Below are 13,703 nucleotides of genomic sequence, written 5' to 3' on the forward strand. Positions count from 1 at the left end.
AACTGCTCCCAAATTTATCACTATCAAAAATGATATAATAAAAGCACAAACACTTAAACAGATATTATTAGTGAACTACCAAGTAATTCTACAAAAAAGAAAATGCCATCTGGGAAAACCCATTCCAGTTCATCCTTAGTACACGAGAAATAACTCGAGTTTTTCCAAATAGATCATGAATCATTAGCAAAATCTTTTTTTGGGTGGCCGAACCACACGGGATGTGGGATCTTAGATCCCCGACCAGGGATTGAACCCGGGGCGGCAGTGAAACCGCAAAGTCTTAAGCACTGGACCACCAGAGAATTCCCTACAAATTACTGTTCATAAATACCAGATTCTAAACACAGCTAAGTTTTCAAATCATTCTGCATCTATCTAACACAATACAAAAGAGCATTAATAATACAGTTTGAGTCCAGGAAAAGATCCACACATTTATGTTTTTTTGAAGTACAGTTGATTTACAATATTTATGATTAATTGATTGACAAAGGTTCAAAAACAGAGAAATACGTATTTTCAACATATGGTGCTAGAACTAGGTATTCATACGCAAAAAAATGAGCCTCAATCCATACCTCACACCATAATAAAAATATAACTCAAAATGTATCACAGACCTAAATGTAAAACCTAAAATTATAAAATTTCTAGAAGAAATATACAGGAGAAAATCTTGGTGACCTCGGGCGAGACAAAGATTTCTTAAGATACAACCCCAAAAGTTCAATCTATAAAAGAAAATATTGAAAACCTGGACTGGGAGAAAATATTCACAAATCTCAAAAGACCTGTATCCAAAATACATAAAGAACTCTCAAAACACAATAATAAGAAAACTCAGTTTTAAAGTAGGCAAAGATTTAAACAGACATTTCACCAAAGAATATATATAGATGGCAAGCACTCAACATCATTAATCATTAGGGGAATACAAACTAAAATCACAAGGTGATACCACTATGCACCTATTAAAATAGCTTAAAAAAACCCCCAACAATATCAAGTGCTGATGGAATTGCACAGAAACTCTCATAGATTGCTGGTGGGAATGTAAAATGGTACAGCCACATTAGAAAAGTTTGGCAGTTTCTTATAAACTTAAGCATACACTTAGCAAATAACCCATCAATACTGTCCCTAGGTATTTACACAAGTAAAAGGAAAAACCTACGTTCACACAAAACCTGCCTGTGAATGTCTGGAAACTACTTAAATGTCCCTCAACTGGGAAATGGATTTAAAAACTATGGTTCACCCGTACAATGGACTATTTTTCAGCAATATAAAGGAAAAAACTACTCATATAAGCAAAAACATGTATGAATTTCAAACACATTATGCTAAGTGAAAGAAACCATACTGAAATGTCATTTTGTTTATATAGCATGTGGAAAAAGCAAAATTAGAGAAAATAAAACTGACCAGTGGTTGACAGGAGCTGTAGACTGTGGTGGTGGCTACACTATGATACAGTTTTTAAAAATATTTATTTATTTATCTATCTATCTACCTATTTATTTATTTATTTTGGCTGTGCCGGGTCTTAGTTGCTGCACGGGACTTCTTAGATGCAGCATATGAACTCTTAGTTGCGGCATGCATGTGGGATCCAGTTCCCCAACCAGGGATTGAACCTGGGCCCCCTGCACTGGAAGGTGAAGTCTCACCCACTGGACCACCAGGGAAGTCCCCTATGACACATTTTGTTAAAACACAAACTATACACATTTAAAATGGGTAAATTTCACCTATAATGGAAAATAATCTGAAAAAGAATATTTATATGTATAACTGAATCACTTTGCTGTACACCTGAAACTAACAACACTGTAAATTAACTATTCTTCAATTTTTTTTTTTTTTTTTTTTTTGCGGTACGCAGGCCGCTCACTGTTGTGGCCTCTCCCGTTGCGGAGCACAGGCTCCAGACGCACAGGCTCAGCGGCCATGGCTCACGGGCCCAGCCACTCCGCGGCATGTGGGATCCTCCCGGACCCGGGCACGAACCCGCGTCCCCTGCATCGGCAGGCGGACTCTCAACCACTGCGCCACCAGGGAAGCCCCAACTATTCTTCAATTTTTAATAAATAAATAAATAAAATGGGTGAATTTCACTATATCTTAATTATACTTTAATTTTTTAAAAAAACTGAAAAAGGGTGGGAAAAGCCAGTATTTCTACATTTCCACCCTTAAAAAAAATATTTTTTAAGCATTAAAAAAGCTTAAATCCTATTCTGTAAACACACTATAGTGGTAGTTACTTGCATCTATACATGTGTTAAAATAAAAATCCATATTACTGATAGTTTTTAAAATTAAATAAAACAAAGTAAAAAACATGCATAGACAGCTCTAGAATACATACGAGGCTGACTCTAGAGGTTAACTCAGAAACCTAAGTGTCTAAGAGACAAGAGATGAGATGGAGGTCCCGTTTTTAACTGCATATTTTTTTTCTTTTGAACTTTATACTTAAATACTCTAATACTCATACCCTAATAGAAATCATAATCATTTTATGTTTACCTCTCAATATTTAAAATGAAAGCTATATGTATTTTTGAATCAATACCACTTTAAAATAGATTTTAAAATATTTCCCCAGAAATGTATTTTAAATAGTGTTGATTCAAAAATACATATAGTTATAACACAGACGTAGAGAACAAACTTATGGATACTAAGGGGGAAGGGGATGGTGGGAGGAATTGGGAGATTGGGACTGACGTATATACACTACTGATACTATGTACAAAGTAGACAACTGATGAGAGCCTCCTGTGTAGAGCAGGGAACTCTACTCAGTGCTCGTGGTGACCTACATGGGAGGGAAATCTGAGAAAGAGGGGATATATGTGTACGTATAGGTGATTCATTTTGCTGTACAGCAGAAACTAACACAACATTGTAAAGCAACTATACTCCAATAAAAAGTAATTTTTAAAAATGTTTAAATAAATAAATATAGTTATGCATTATGCTGCGTTACTTTGTGACTTTTTTCCCAGAAGGAAAAGGTAAGAGGGGGAACCCTGGGAGAAGAATATCACATTTTCCACAGCTATTACAAATTTAAATTGCAGATGATATTCACGGTAACACTTCTTTTATATTTTAAAAAGTAGAAACTAATGTCCAACAGGGGAAGAGCTTAATACTATTTTATTAATGCAACAATTAGGGAGTCATCACAGAAGTTTTAAAACTATATAGAAATATGTTAATTTGAAATTAAATGGAAGGGGGAAAAAATCAAAAAGACTGTGTAAGACTATGTGGACAAGAATTAAGCAGTGTTAAGCAAATGTGACAGGAGATGGTAAGTATACCTGAAGAAAAACATCTGACAAACATCTAAAATTTAGTTTTTTGTTTTTTTGTTTTTGTTTTTTTTTTGTGGTACGCGGGCCTCTCACTGTTGTGGCCTCTCCCGTTGCGCAGCACAGGCTCCGGACGCGCAGGCTCAGTGGCCATGGCTCACGGGCCTAGCCGCTCCGCAGCATGTGGGATCTTCCGGGACCGGGGCACGAACCCGTGTCCCCTGCATCGGCAGGCGGACTCTCAACCACTGCGCCACCAGGGAAGCCCTAAGTCCTATTCTTATTACTAATTTGCTGTTTGATCTCATACAAATCATGTTATAGTTCTCATCCATTCTGTACTCATTTATAAAATGAATTTGAACTAGACACTCTTTTATGTTGTTTCTTGGTCTAAAATTCCACGAATTTGCAGATTTAAACTGAATTAAATGTACCCTATAGGAAAAAAAAGGCTGACATTTAAAATTTGTTACTACAAAAACATAATTACCATCAATTTTCACAAAAGCAAAATGTTAACCACAAAGCCAATAACCCTTGGTGGTGAAGCATAAAACATCTTTCATCTACCACCAAAATAAACGTGATGACATGAAAATCAAGTAAAAGCTAGCAATAATCTAGGTGACCCTGGGTTTGGTATTGACTTTCTACATACTACACCAAAGGCATGATACATGAAAGAAATAATTTATAAGTTTGGACTTTATTAAAATGTGTAACTTCTGCTCTGTGAAAGACACTGTCAAGAGAATAAGAAGACAAAGCACAAATCAGGACAAAATATCTGCAAAAAAACCACATCTGATAAAGGGCTATTATCCAAAATATACAAAGAACTCAAACAATAAGAAAACAACTCAATTAAAAACTGAGCAAAATATCTAAACTGATACCTCACCAACAATTAAAAACTGAGCAAAATATCTAAACTGATACCTCACCAAAGAAAATATACATATAGCAAATAGTACATGAAAAGATGCTCAACATCTTATTTCGTTAGGGAATTGCAAGTTAAAATGAAATACCACTACATATTAGAATGGCTAACATCCAAGACACTGAAAACACCAAATGCTAGAAAGGATGTGGGAGCAACAGGAATTCTCATTCACTGCTGGTGGGAAAGCAAAATAATACTCTGGAAGATAGTTTGGCAGTTTCTTACAAAACTAAACATAGCCGCCTTACCACACGATCCAGCAATTGCATTCCTTGGTATCCAAATGCATTTAAAACTTTTATCAAACAAAATCCTGCACATGACAGTTATAGTAGTTTTATTCATAATTGCTATAACTTGGAAACAACCAAGATGTCAAATAGACGAACAGATTAACCGTGGTACATCCATGCAATAGAATATTATTCAGCGCTAAAAAGAAATGAACTATCAAGCCACAAAAAGATACAGAGGTATCTTGAATACATATTATTAATACTAAGTGAGAGACACCAACCTGAAAGGTTATAATACTGTTATGACTCCAAATATGTAACATTCTGGAAAAAGCAATACTATGGAAACAGTTAAAAAAACAAACAAACAAAACAAAACAAAACAAAACAGTGGTTGCCAGGGGCTTAAAGGGGAAGAAGGGATAAATAGATGGAGCATAGGAAATTTTTAGGACAGTGAAACTGTTCTGTATGATACTATAATGGTGGATACATGTCATTATACTACATTTGTCAAAACCACTGAACTACACCAACAGTGAACCCTAATGTAAACTACAACCTTGGTTGATAATCATTTGTCAATGTTGGTTCACCTCTTGTAACAAATGTACCACTCTGGTGGGAATTGCTGATGACAGTTGATGTGAAGGGGGGAATGGATATATGGGAACTCTGAACTTTGAGCTCAACTTTGCTGTGAATCTAAAACTGCTCTAAAAAATAAAGTCTATATTTTTTTGTAAGTAGCAACAAAAAAAGTTAATAACTTGAGTAAACCCGTAGTCAAAATTTCTAAAGCATTTCTTCAAAACAGTATGTCCATTTTAAAACCTGACTACAGGGCTTCCCTGGTGGTACAGTGGTTGGGAGTCCGCCTGCCAATGCAGGGGACACGGGTTCGAGCCCTGGTCCAGGAGGATCCCACATGCCACGGAGCAGCTAAGCCTATGAGCCTGCGCTCTAGAGCCTGCGAGCCACAACTACTGAAGCGCACAGGCCTACAGCCCGAGCTCCGCAGCAAGAGAGGCCACTGCAGTGAGAAGCCTGCGCACCACAATGAAGAGTGGCCCCCGCTCACCGCAACTAGAGAAAGCTGCACGCAGCAACGGGGACCCAATGCAGCCAAAAATAAATAATAAATAAATAAATTTATTTTAAAAAAAAAACTGACTACAAAATTGTAAAACTGATAACAATGATTACCTCTAAGAAATGAAATGGAGAATGCAGCACTTTCACATTTTACTTTGTTACAATGTAGCCTGAACTTTTAAACAGTATCCACTTTTATATTTGTACTACTTGTTCTGTTTTCGTTTTGGGGGTTTGTTTTTTTTTGCTTTTTTAGAAGCTTTTTAATTGTTTTATTAACTTTACATTTTTCCAGGAGAATGGGTGAAACTGTACTGTTGACAGAAAAACTTAGATTGGGTGCCAAGGCAATCTCTAATTAGAAGCTGGTAACACCTGACACATGGAAATTACATAAGATTCACAGCAAATGGATCAGTAAAGGCATATCAGGAAAATGAAAGGAAAAAGAAAACAACATTGGGAATCACAGTATTAATCTCAAGGGAAATGGCAGGAGTCAAGGCATAAGGCAAAATTCATCATGATGGTCATGGTGATTAGAGAGCTCCCCTACAAGTATACAAAGACAATTCCTCAACTGCAGCTCCCTAAGTTTTCTCCTGATTTCTCTCATCCCGTCCATGCACATTTCCATCTCCACCCATCCCATCACTGACCTGTCTACTGGGTATGGCCCACTGGAAATTACAGGCAACTCGGAGAGCCTTTCCCTGTGTATTATTTCCTGCTGGCTGGTGGCCTTCGCCCCCTCCCAAAGGGGGGGTCTTCCTCTCCATTCTGCATGGGCTGCTCCATTTCTTCATTTTCCTAGGCCTATCCTTGCTGTCTCTTGCTTCTCCGATTCTCGCCACGAGTGCACTACCGCAACACTTATACCCACAGACCTGCTCCACTTTCCCTGGAGGGATGAAGGCTGCTTTGCTCTGCAGCTCCCAGTCATGTGAGGGCACCACGTCACCGCCAAGCTCACCCCCCAACTCCTGTAGCCAGTGCAGCAGGAGTGCACCCCTCCTGCCTCAAGCACACACACAGAAAACTCCCTGTATTACTGTTTTTAATAATACATTTTAATAAAGGGGGCACAATGTTCTAAAAAATTAAAGACGTTATTAGCACAAAGCTTCCTTACCTGTGACAAGAGGCTATTGGACTACATGCTATATCTAGGAATAAGATTAAAGTTCTACCTACAAGTTGAGTCTAACAGAATGTCTGGGAAAAAGTATTTTACAAAAAACACCCCATTAAGGGCATAATTTGAACAGTGCAAATCACCTTTTTTTTTTTTTTTTTCCCCCCGGCCACACCACGCAGCTTGTGGGATCTTAGTTCCCTGACCAGGGATTGAACGCAGGCCACCACAATGAAAGCACTGAGTCCTAACCACTGGACAACCAGGGAATCCCACAAATCACCTTCAAAAGACTGAAAAAATTAGGGGACAAGGGCAAGGATGTGGAAATACTGAGTCCTTACAACAGTTAAAAAATCATCTTGTATAAACAAGCCTCTTCTCTCTTTATTTACATAAAAGGACATGTTATTCTAACCCAACACGTAATATTCACTAATTTTTTGTCATCTACTAGGAAGTGTTCTGGCACAGGACACATAGATAAAGAAAGAGTGCCTGGACTTAAGGAATTTGCCTTATGGAGAAGGAAATAGCTAAACAGTGAATTACAATATGGTTAAGTGCCATAACAGAGATGTAAATGAAGAGCTGGGGGAGCACAGACTAGGAGTATCAAGCAAGACTTCAAAGCGGAAGGGGGCTGGATCATAGCCAGGTGCAGGTGGAGTGTGGAGACTCTTCTACTGAAAAGTATAAGGCTGGCTTTGTAGAGCACAGGATTTATTCTCTGATCTATGATTTACGCTATATGCAGCTAGTGGAGGTCTTTAAGAAAGAGAGTAGTATAGTAAGATTTGCTTTTTAAAACTGTTTATTAAGTTTTTTTAAGGAAGTGGGGAGGAGGACCAAATATAAAGAAAACAAAGGGGGAGCTGGAAAAGATCAAAGACAATGGAGATTTGGAGGGAATTGCCTTGAAGACTAGATAGCTCCTTCCTCAAAGAAGAGTTAAGAAGGACTATATTTTTGTTGGGCATGAAGGTGGTCAAAGAAGATATATGAAACTCTTCCTTTTTCTTTAGCAAAGGAAGCAAGCAGTCCCTTGTTTCCCCCGAAACAGATCATTTAAAGCAAATCTTTCTTACCTATAGGAACAACGTTAAATTTTGGATCCATGCTCCTAATGAAGGCTTTTATATCAAGTAAGTCATAAATTTATCTAACAATGCCCCAAACACAAATGTACAAGTCAAAGGGTTTGCTTTAGAAGATTAAACAAATATACAATAAACATAAGCATAGGGCCCCACTGAGCTAGAGAATATATATAGGTACTTATGATAAATTGAAATACTTATTAAGTATTAATTACTCAAAATTAATGACAATTATAACATTAACTAAATTTTTGCTCAATGTCAAGAAGAGTCTAAGGAGCCATGACAACTAAATGTAATGTGATATCCTGTATGGGATCCTGGAATAGAAAAAGGACATTAGGGGAATACTAAGGATATCTGAATAAAGTTAATAATAATGTATTAAGGGACTTCCCTGGCAGTCCAGTGGTTAAGACTCCACGCTTCCAATGCAGGGGGGTGCGGGTTCGTTCCCTGGTCAGGGAACTAAGATCCCACATGCCTCTTGGTGAGGCCAAATGCTACTACTACTACTACTACTACTACTACTACTACTACTAATATATCAGTATTGGCTCTTTAGTACAAATATGCCATACTAATGTAAAATGTTAACAGCAGGGGAAAATGGGCACAAAGTATATGAGGTGTTATGTGTATATATATGAACTCTGTACTATCTTAGCAATCTTTCTGTAAATCTAAAACTGTACTAAAATAAAAGGTTTATTTAAAAAAAAAAAGTTTTGGGAAGGGTCAATACCACTCCATACACACAGACATGTACAGCTTCTTTTAGTTTTATAAAATACCTTTAGAAACCTTATCCTAAGGTTATTAGGATAAGCTCGTGAGATACTCAATACAGGATCTGGGAATCAGCTGAATTTAGGGGATTTTTTTTTTTTTATCATCACTATTTTACAAACAAGAGAACTGATACATAAACGGATACAGAGATTGTCACAAATTCACAAAGGCTTCTGATTCTTAGTCTCATATTCCTTCCACTACATTCCCATACAAAGCCCAAAGATTTAAAAAAATAACCTTGCCTCCATAATTCTGAAATAATATTCCCTATAGAAAGCAGAGTTAGTCAAAACCTAGTTATCAATATATAAAAGAGATAACTAATAAGAACCTGCTGTATAGCACAGGGAACTCTACTCAATACTCTGTAAGGGCCTATATAGGAAAAGAATCTTTAAAAAAAGAAAAGTGGATATATCTATATGTATAGCTGTACATCTGAAACTAACACAACATTGTAAATCAACTATACTCCAAATAAAAAATTAAAAAAACAAAAACAAAAACCTAGTTATCACAAAAGACACGGAAAGACTGAGGATGTGTTATACATTGGAGGAGACAAGAATAGCTAAATGTAATCAATGTGGAATCCTGGATGGGATTCTGGAACAGAAAAAGGACATCAGTAGAAAAAGTAGTAAAATTCAAATAAGCTCTATGGTTTAGTTAATATTATTTTACCAATGTTAATTTCCTAGTTTTGATAATTATATTATGGTTATTGTACAAATACTGTAGCAGGAGAAGTTGGGTGAGTGATATACCAAAACCCTCTATACTATTTTTGGGACCATTCCATATGTCTAAAATAAGTTTAAAATAAATTAGTTTAAAATAAAAACAAAAATCTTTTAGTTATTATTATTATTGAAAGCATATTATTATGAGAAAACAATTAGAGTGCTGAAAAATGTGCTTGCATGCTACCGTTGGAAAGGTAGAATGGAGAATGCTTGTATATATTAAGTAACTCTGAAAGAACCCACATATAATTGAAAATAGTGGTTGTCTTTGAGGTTAAGCGGTTTAACTTTTCACTCTGAATCCTTTTGTCCCTTCTGAATGTCGTTACTAGAAAAGCAAAACGAAGAACAAAGGAAGGGATATAAAAAGTGATTTCAAACTCCCAGGGCACAAACTATGATAGTAGTAGCAATGATGATGATGATGATGATGATGATAATGATATTTTATTTCTTGCCTCTCTCCCCCACAAAAATTTTTTTCAAGTCATTCAGATGAACTAAGATCCTTCTTTCCAAAAATAGTCTATAGCATCCGATTATCTGAAGACCTCAACAGGGATTTGAAGAGAAGTAATTTTTTCTGCTTTACCCTGCTTTCAAAACCACATTTAGATCTCTCAAATCCCGTTAGAGGTAAAATGATCGTATCATACAAACCAGGGCACTCTGAGAGTAAAAGGGAGTGCTAATCGTTATTAATTAGCCAGGACAAGAAGCATAAACCAAACACTGGGTCACCCTAGTGAAAATTCACAGATCCTATGTTAGAGCATTCTTAAAATTTGGTTTCAATGATGACTGCTTTGAACACTTATTCCATTGTCTAAATCAACTCTTCCTTTCTAAATATTACCTGCTTTCAGAATTCAAATATAGTTTGTCATTTATGCTGATCAGAAATGTAAGTTCAAAAAGATCAGACACGCACACACCAAAAAATGTGTCAAAGATTTTTAAATGCACACACATGTATACATACACCCAGCTGACTTTCTTTCAACTGCTTCTTCTCTCAAAAAAGTATCAACTTGTGGTAGGTCTAACTACAAATGAATAGAAACTGACTGACCTGCGTGTCATTAAAGTACATGGTAGCTCTAGTTCCTCACAGGTCAAGGATTCTGCTTCCAAGCACAGGACAAATGTGGAAACTTCTCATTACAAATTTAGCTGTAGTGATCATTTAAATATAAATAGAGACAGGGGTTGCCCTAAATTTATCCATATAAATAATCTTGTTTTTTGCTAACCAGTGCTAATTTCGGAATCCACATAATCCCACAGCTGTACCTTTTCCAGTGATTAACTATATGGTAATTAATAGGGAAAACTAGAGCTAAAGAAAAGTGGGGGACAATTCTTTAAGGATCACAACAAACAGCCCATAATTTCAAATAGCAAAACACAATATTTAAGACCCTAAAGAGGTGAGTCTCTTCCATATTCCTATGACTATTAAAATTTAATACCATTTCTTAAAAAAAAAAAAGAAAAACATTACTCACAGTCAAAGTCGGCAGATCCAAAGTTCTGATCTGAACAGTCAAATCAATCATTAACACAAGGATTATACAGACTGAGATTTTAAATCCTGTCTGGCTTTTCCTATCTAGACTATGCATGAGCCAAGTTTAAAAGTTTTATCTTTGGCAGTTTATTGTACCACTCATGCCAACCCTATCTTAGCACCTGGCTCTGGCTATTTAGCTGCATACTGTAGATGTTCCTGTCTCTCTGCTCCAAATCTCCCCAACCAAAATTTATCTTTTGTACTGTATTTACCATTAGCCCCTTAGAGATTGTCTAATGTCTCCAAGTGTATATATTAATCACAGTCCTACGTCACAACTCAAATAACATACTTGTTTATAATCTGGACTTTCTAAATACAAAACGTATAATGATGCTGATTCCACCTGCCATGGACCAAAAATAGTTTTGTTTAGCAGACAGAGCCATACAGAACAGCTTCGTATTTCATCTATGAATAAAAACAGTCCTCCTCTGTCAACAAATAAATATGAGAATTCATCTCTGTCTCCCTCTGCCCTACTCATTCCAAATAAACTAATTCTAGTATTATCTTAATTCAGAAAGAAAATGTCTCAGGATGAAAAACCTACCCAAAAAGAAATGGACATTCTGGGACTTCTCTGGCAGTCCAGCGGTTAGGACTCCACGCTTTCGCTGCTAAGGGCCCGGGTTCTATCACTGGTTGGGGAGCTAAAATCCCACAAGCCGCTTGGCCAGAAAAAAAAAAAAAAAAGGACATTCTGGGGGATTATTGTTTTTTTATTAGTATATTTAAAATTTATTTCAATTTAGAAAGTAGACAGAAACACCATTGTGGTCAATTCCTCAAAAACCCCAGTTCTTCACTACTGTTTTCTTAATGATATAGTCTGATTTCCAGTGCCTTCCAGTATATTATCGTAAAGCCAAAGATCTCTGAAGTCAGAGACACCAGAAATCAAATCATTACTGTCTGCTAGCTGTATAACCTTGGGCAGATTACCAAACCACTCTCTGGGTTTAGGCCTGTTTCCCCAGCTGTAAATTCCAGATGATCACACTACAGTATTACTGCATAGGTTTTGAGATTTAAAGAGTTACAAAATAATGAATTATTATTTTAAGGCACTGTTGAGGCCAGTCAGTAACCCAGAAGAATAAATTCACTTATAAAACTTAACTCTATGTAATCTGGTAGGAAAGATAACTGGCTAAATCATCTCAGTAAATATCTAAGAACTTGAAAACACATTACACTGAGTCAAGGGTATAAGCATATCACACACTCATCTAAAAATACACGTACATCTGTTTGACATATCAAATTTTCTGGATAATTTGACTAGAACAAGAAAGGACTGGTTTCCAAAAACTCATTACACTGAAAAATTAGGAACTTTTTAAAACCGCATAGGAGAAGTCGACCTTTTTCAGAAATGCAGGCAAAGTCAGTAAACCATTTTTGAGGCATTCAAAAAGATATGGAGACAATAGTTAAGAAGTCCTCTGAGGGGCTTCCCTGGTGGCGCAGTGGTTAAGAATCCACCTGCCAATGCAGGGGACACGGGTTCGAGCCCTGGTCCGGGAAAATCCCACGTGCCTCGGAGCAACTAAGCCCATGCGCCACAACTACTGAGCCTGCGTGGCACAACTACTGAAGCCCACGCGCAGCAATGGAGACCCAACGCAGCCAAAGATAGACATAAATAGATAGAAAAAATAAATTAATTAATTTAAAAAAAAGAAGTCCTCTGAGACCCATAGCAATGCTTACTATTTTTCACCACTGGCTGGTATGATAAATGTCTATCTATTTAGACGTTTAACAAAAATTCTGCACTAGTCCAAGGAAAAACAATGTGTATGTACAATGTGTCACACAAAAGGAAACTCACAACTAAAAGATTGCTGGAATTATATACAATATAAAATAAAGTGAGATTATAACTCTCCGTAAGACAACCTCCACACTTGAAATATCCTTCAACTGGCTTTAGGATGTTACAGAACTAACAGGTCAACCTAGATAATCCACAGCACAGCAGGAAGCTGAGCCACCAAGTCTGGACATTCTTCTTAGACTCTACGAAGTCTTTCCTTCCTACATACATGCCTCTACTTAACCATTAATTCAAATACCTGAGCAACCTGTAGGTGCCAGACCCTGACTCAATACTAGAAAAATGAATAAAACAAGAAAGACTGCATTCAAGGAGTTCCACGTCCAGGGAGATGAGATAAATTATAAGTATTATAATAAGTATTACAAAGTATACCGTAGGAGAAATAAAACAACACAGTGGTTAAAGGCTGAGACTGGTCCAAACTACTTGAAACCTACTTCTTCGACTCACTAGCTGTGTGAAGTGGGTAAGTTTTTCTTTTGTAAAATGGGGATAAAAATAAAACCCACCTTACCAGGGGATTACATAATATAATAATGCATACCACAGTACCTAACAGAGAGCACTCTGTACTGTTAGCTACTACTATTACTAATAAAAGTGTTGTTACTGAAATATGACCAAAGTGCTGTGGGAGCACAGAAAATGAAGCAACTAACTCTGCCTAGGGAAGACGACAGAGACAACAGCAAACTGAGTCTTGAAGAATGAGTAGTAAGGGGACTTCCCTGGTGGCGTGGTGGATAAGACTCCCTGCTCCCAATGCAGGGGGCCTGGGTTCAATCCCTGCTCAGGGAACTAGATCCCACACGCATGCCGCAACTAAGGAACCTGCCTGCCGAAACTAAGACCTGGTGCAACCAAATAAATAAATAAATATTTTTTTTTAAAAAAAGAAG

At 36.9% G+C, this 13,703-nt stretch overlaps 1 protein-coding gene and 1 pseudogene across 4 annotated transcripts in view; both read right to left on the reverse strand.

Moving 5' to 3' along the window:
* GPATCH8 (G-patch domain containing 8) overlaps window positions 1–13,703 on the reverse strand; it is a 132,609-nt gene that overhangs the window by 76,087 nt on the left and 42,819 nt on the right. The window lies entirely within an intron of this gene.
* On the reverse strand, window positions 5,970–6,407 carry LOC307177696 (protein BEX3-like; annotated as a pseudogene). The gene has a single exon. The product of its transcript is annotated as a protein BEX3-like (transcript).

Source organism: Stenella coeruleoalba (assembly GCF_951394435.1).
Source record: "Stenella coeruleoalba genome assembly, chromosome: 19".
NCBI lineage: Eukaryota > Metazoa > Chordata > Mammalia > Artiodactyla > Delphinidae > Stenella > Stenella coeruleoalba.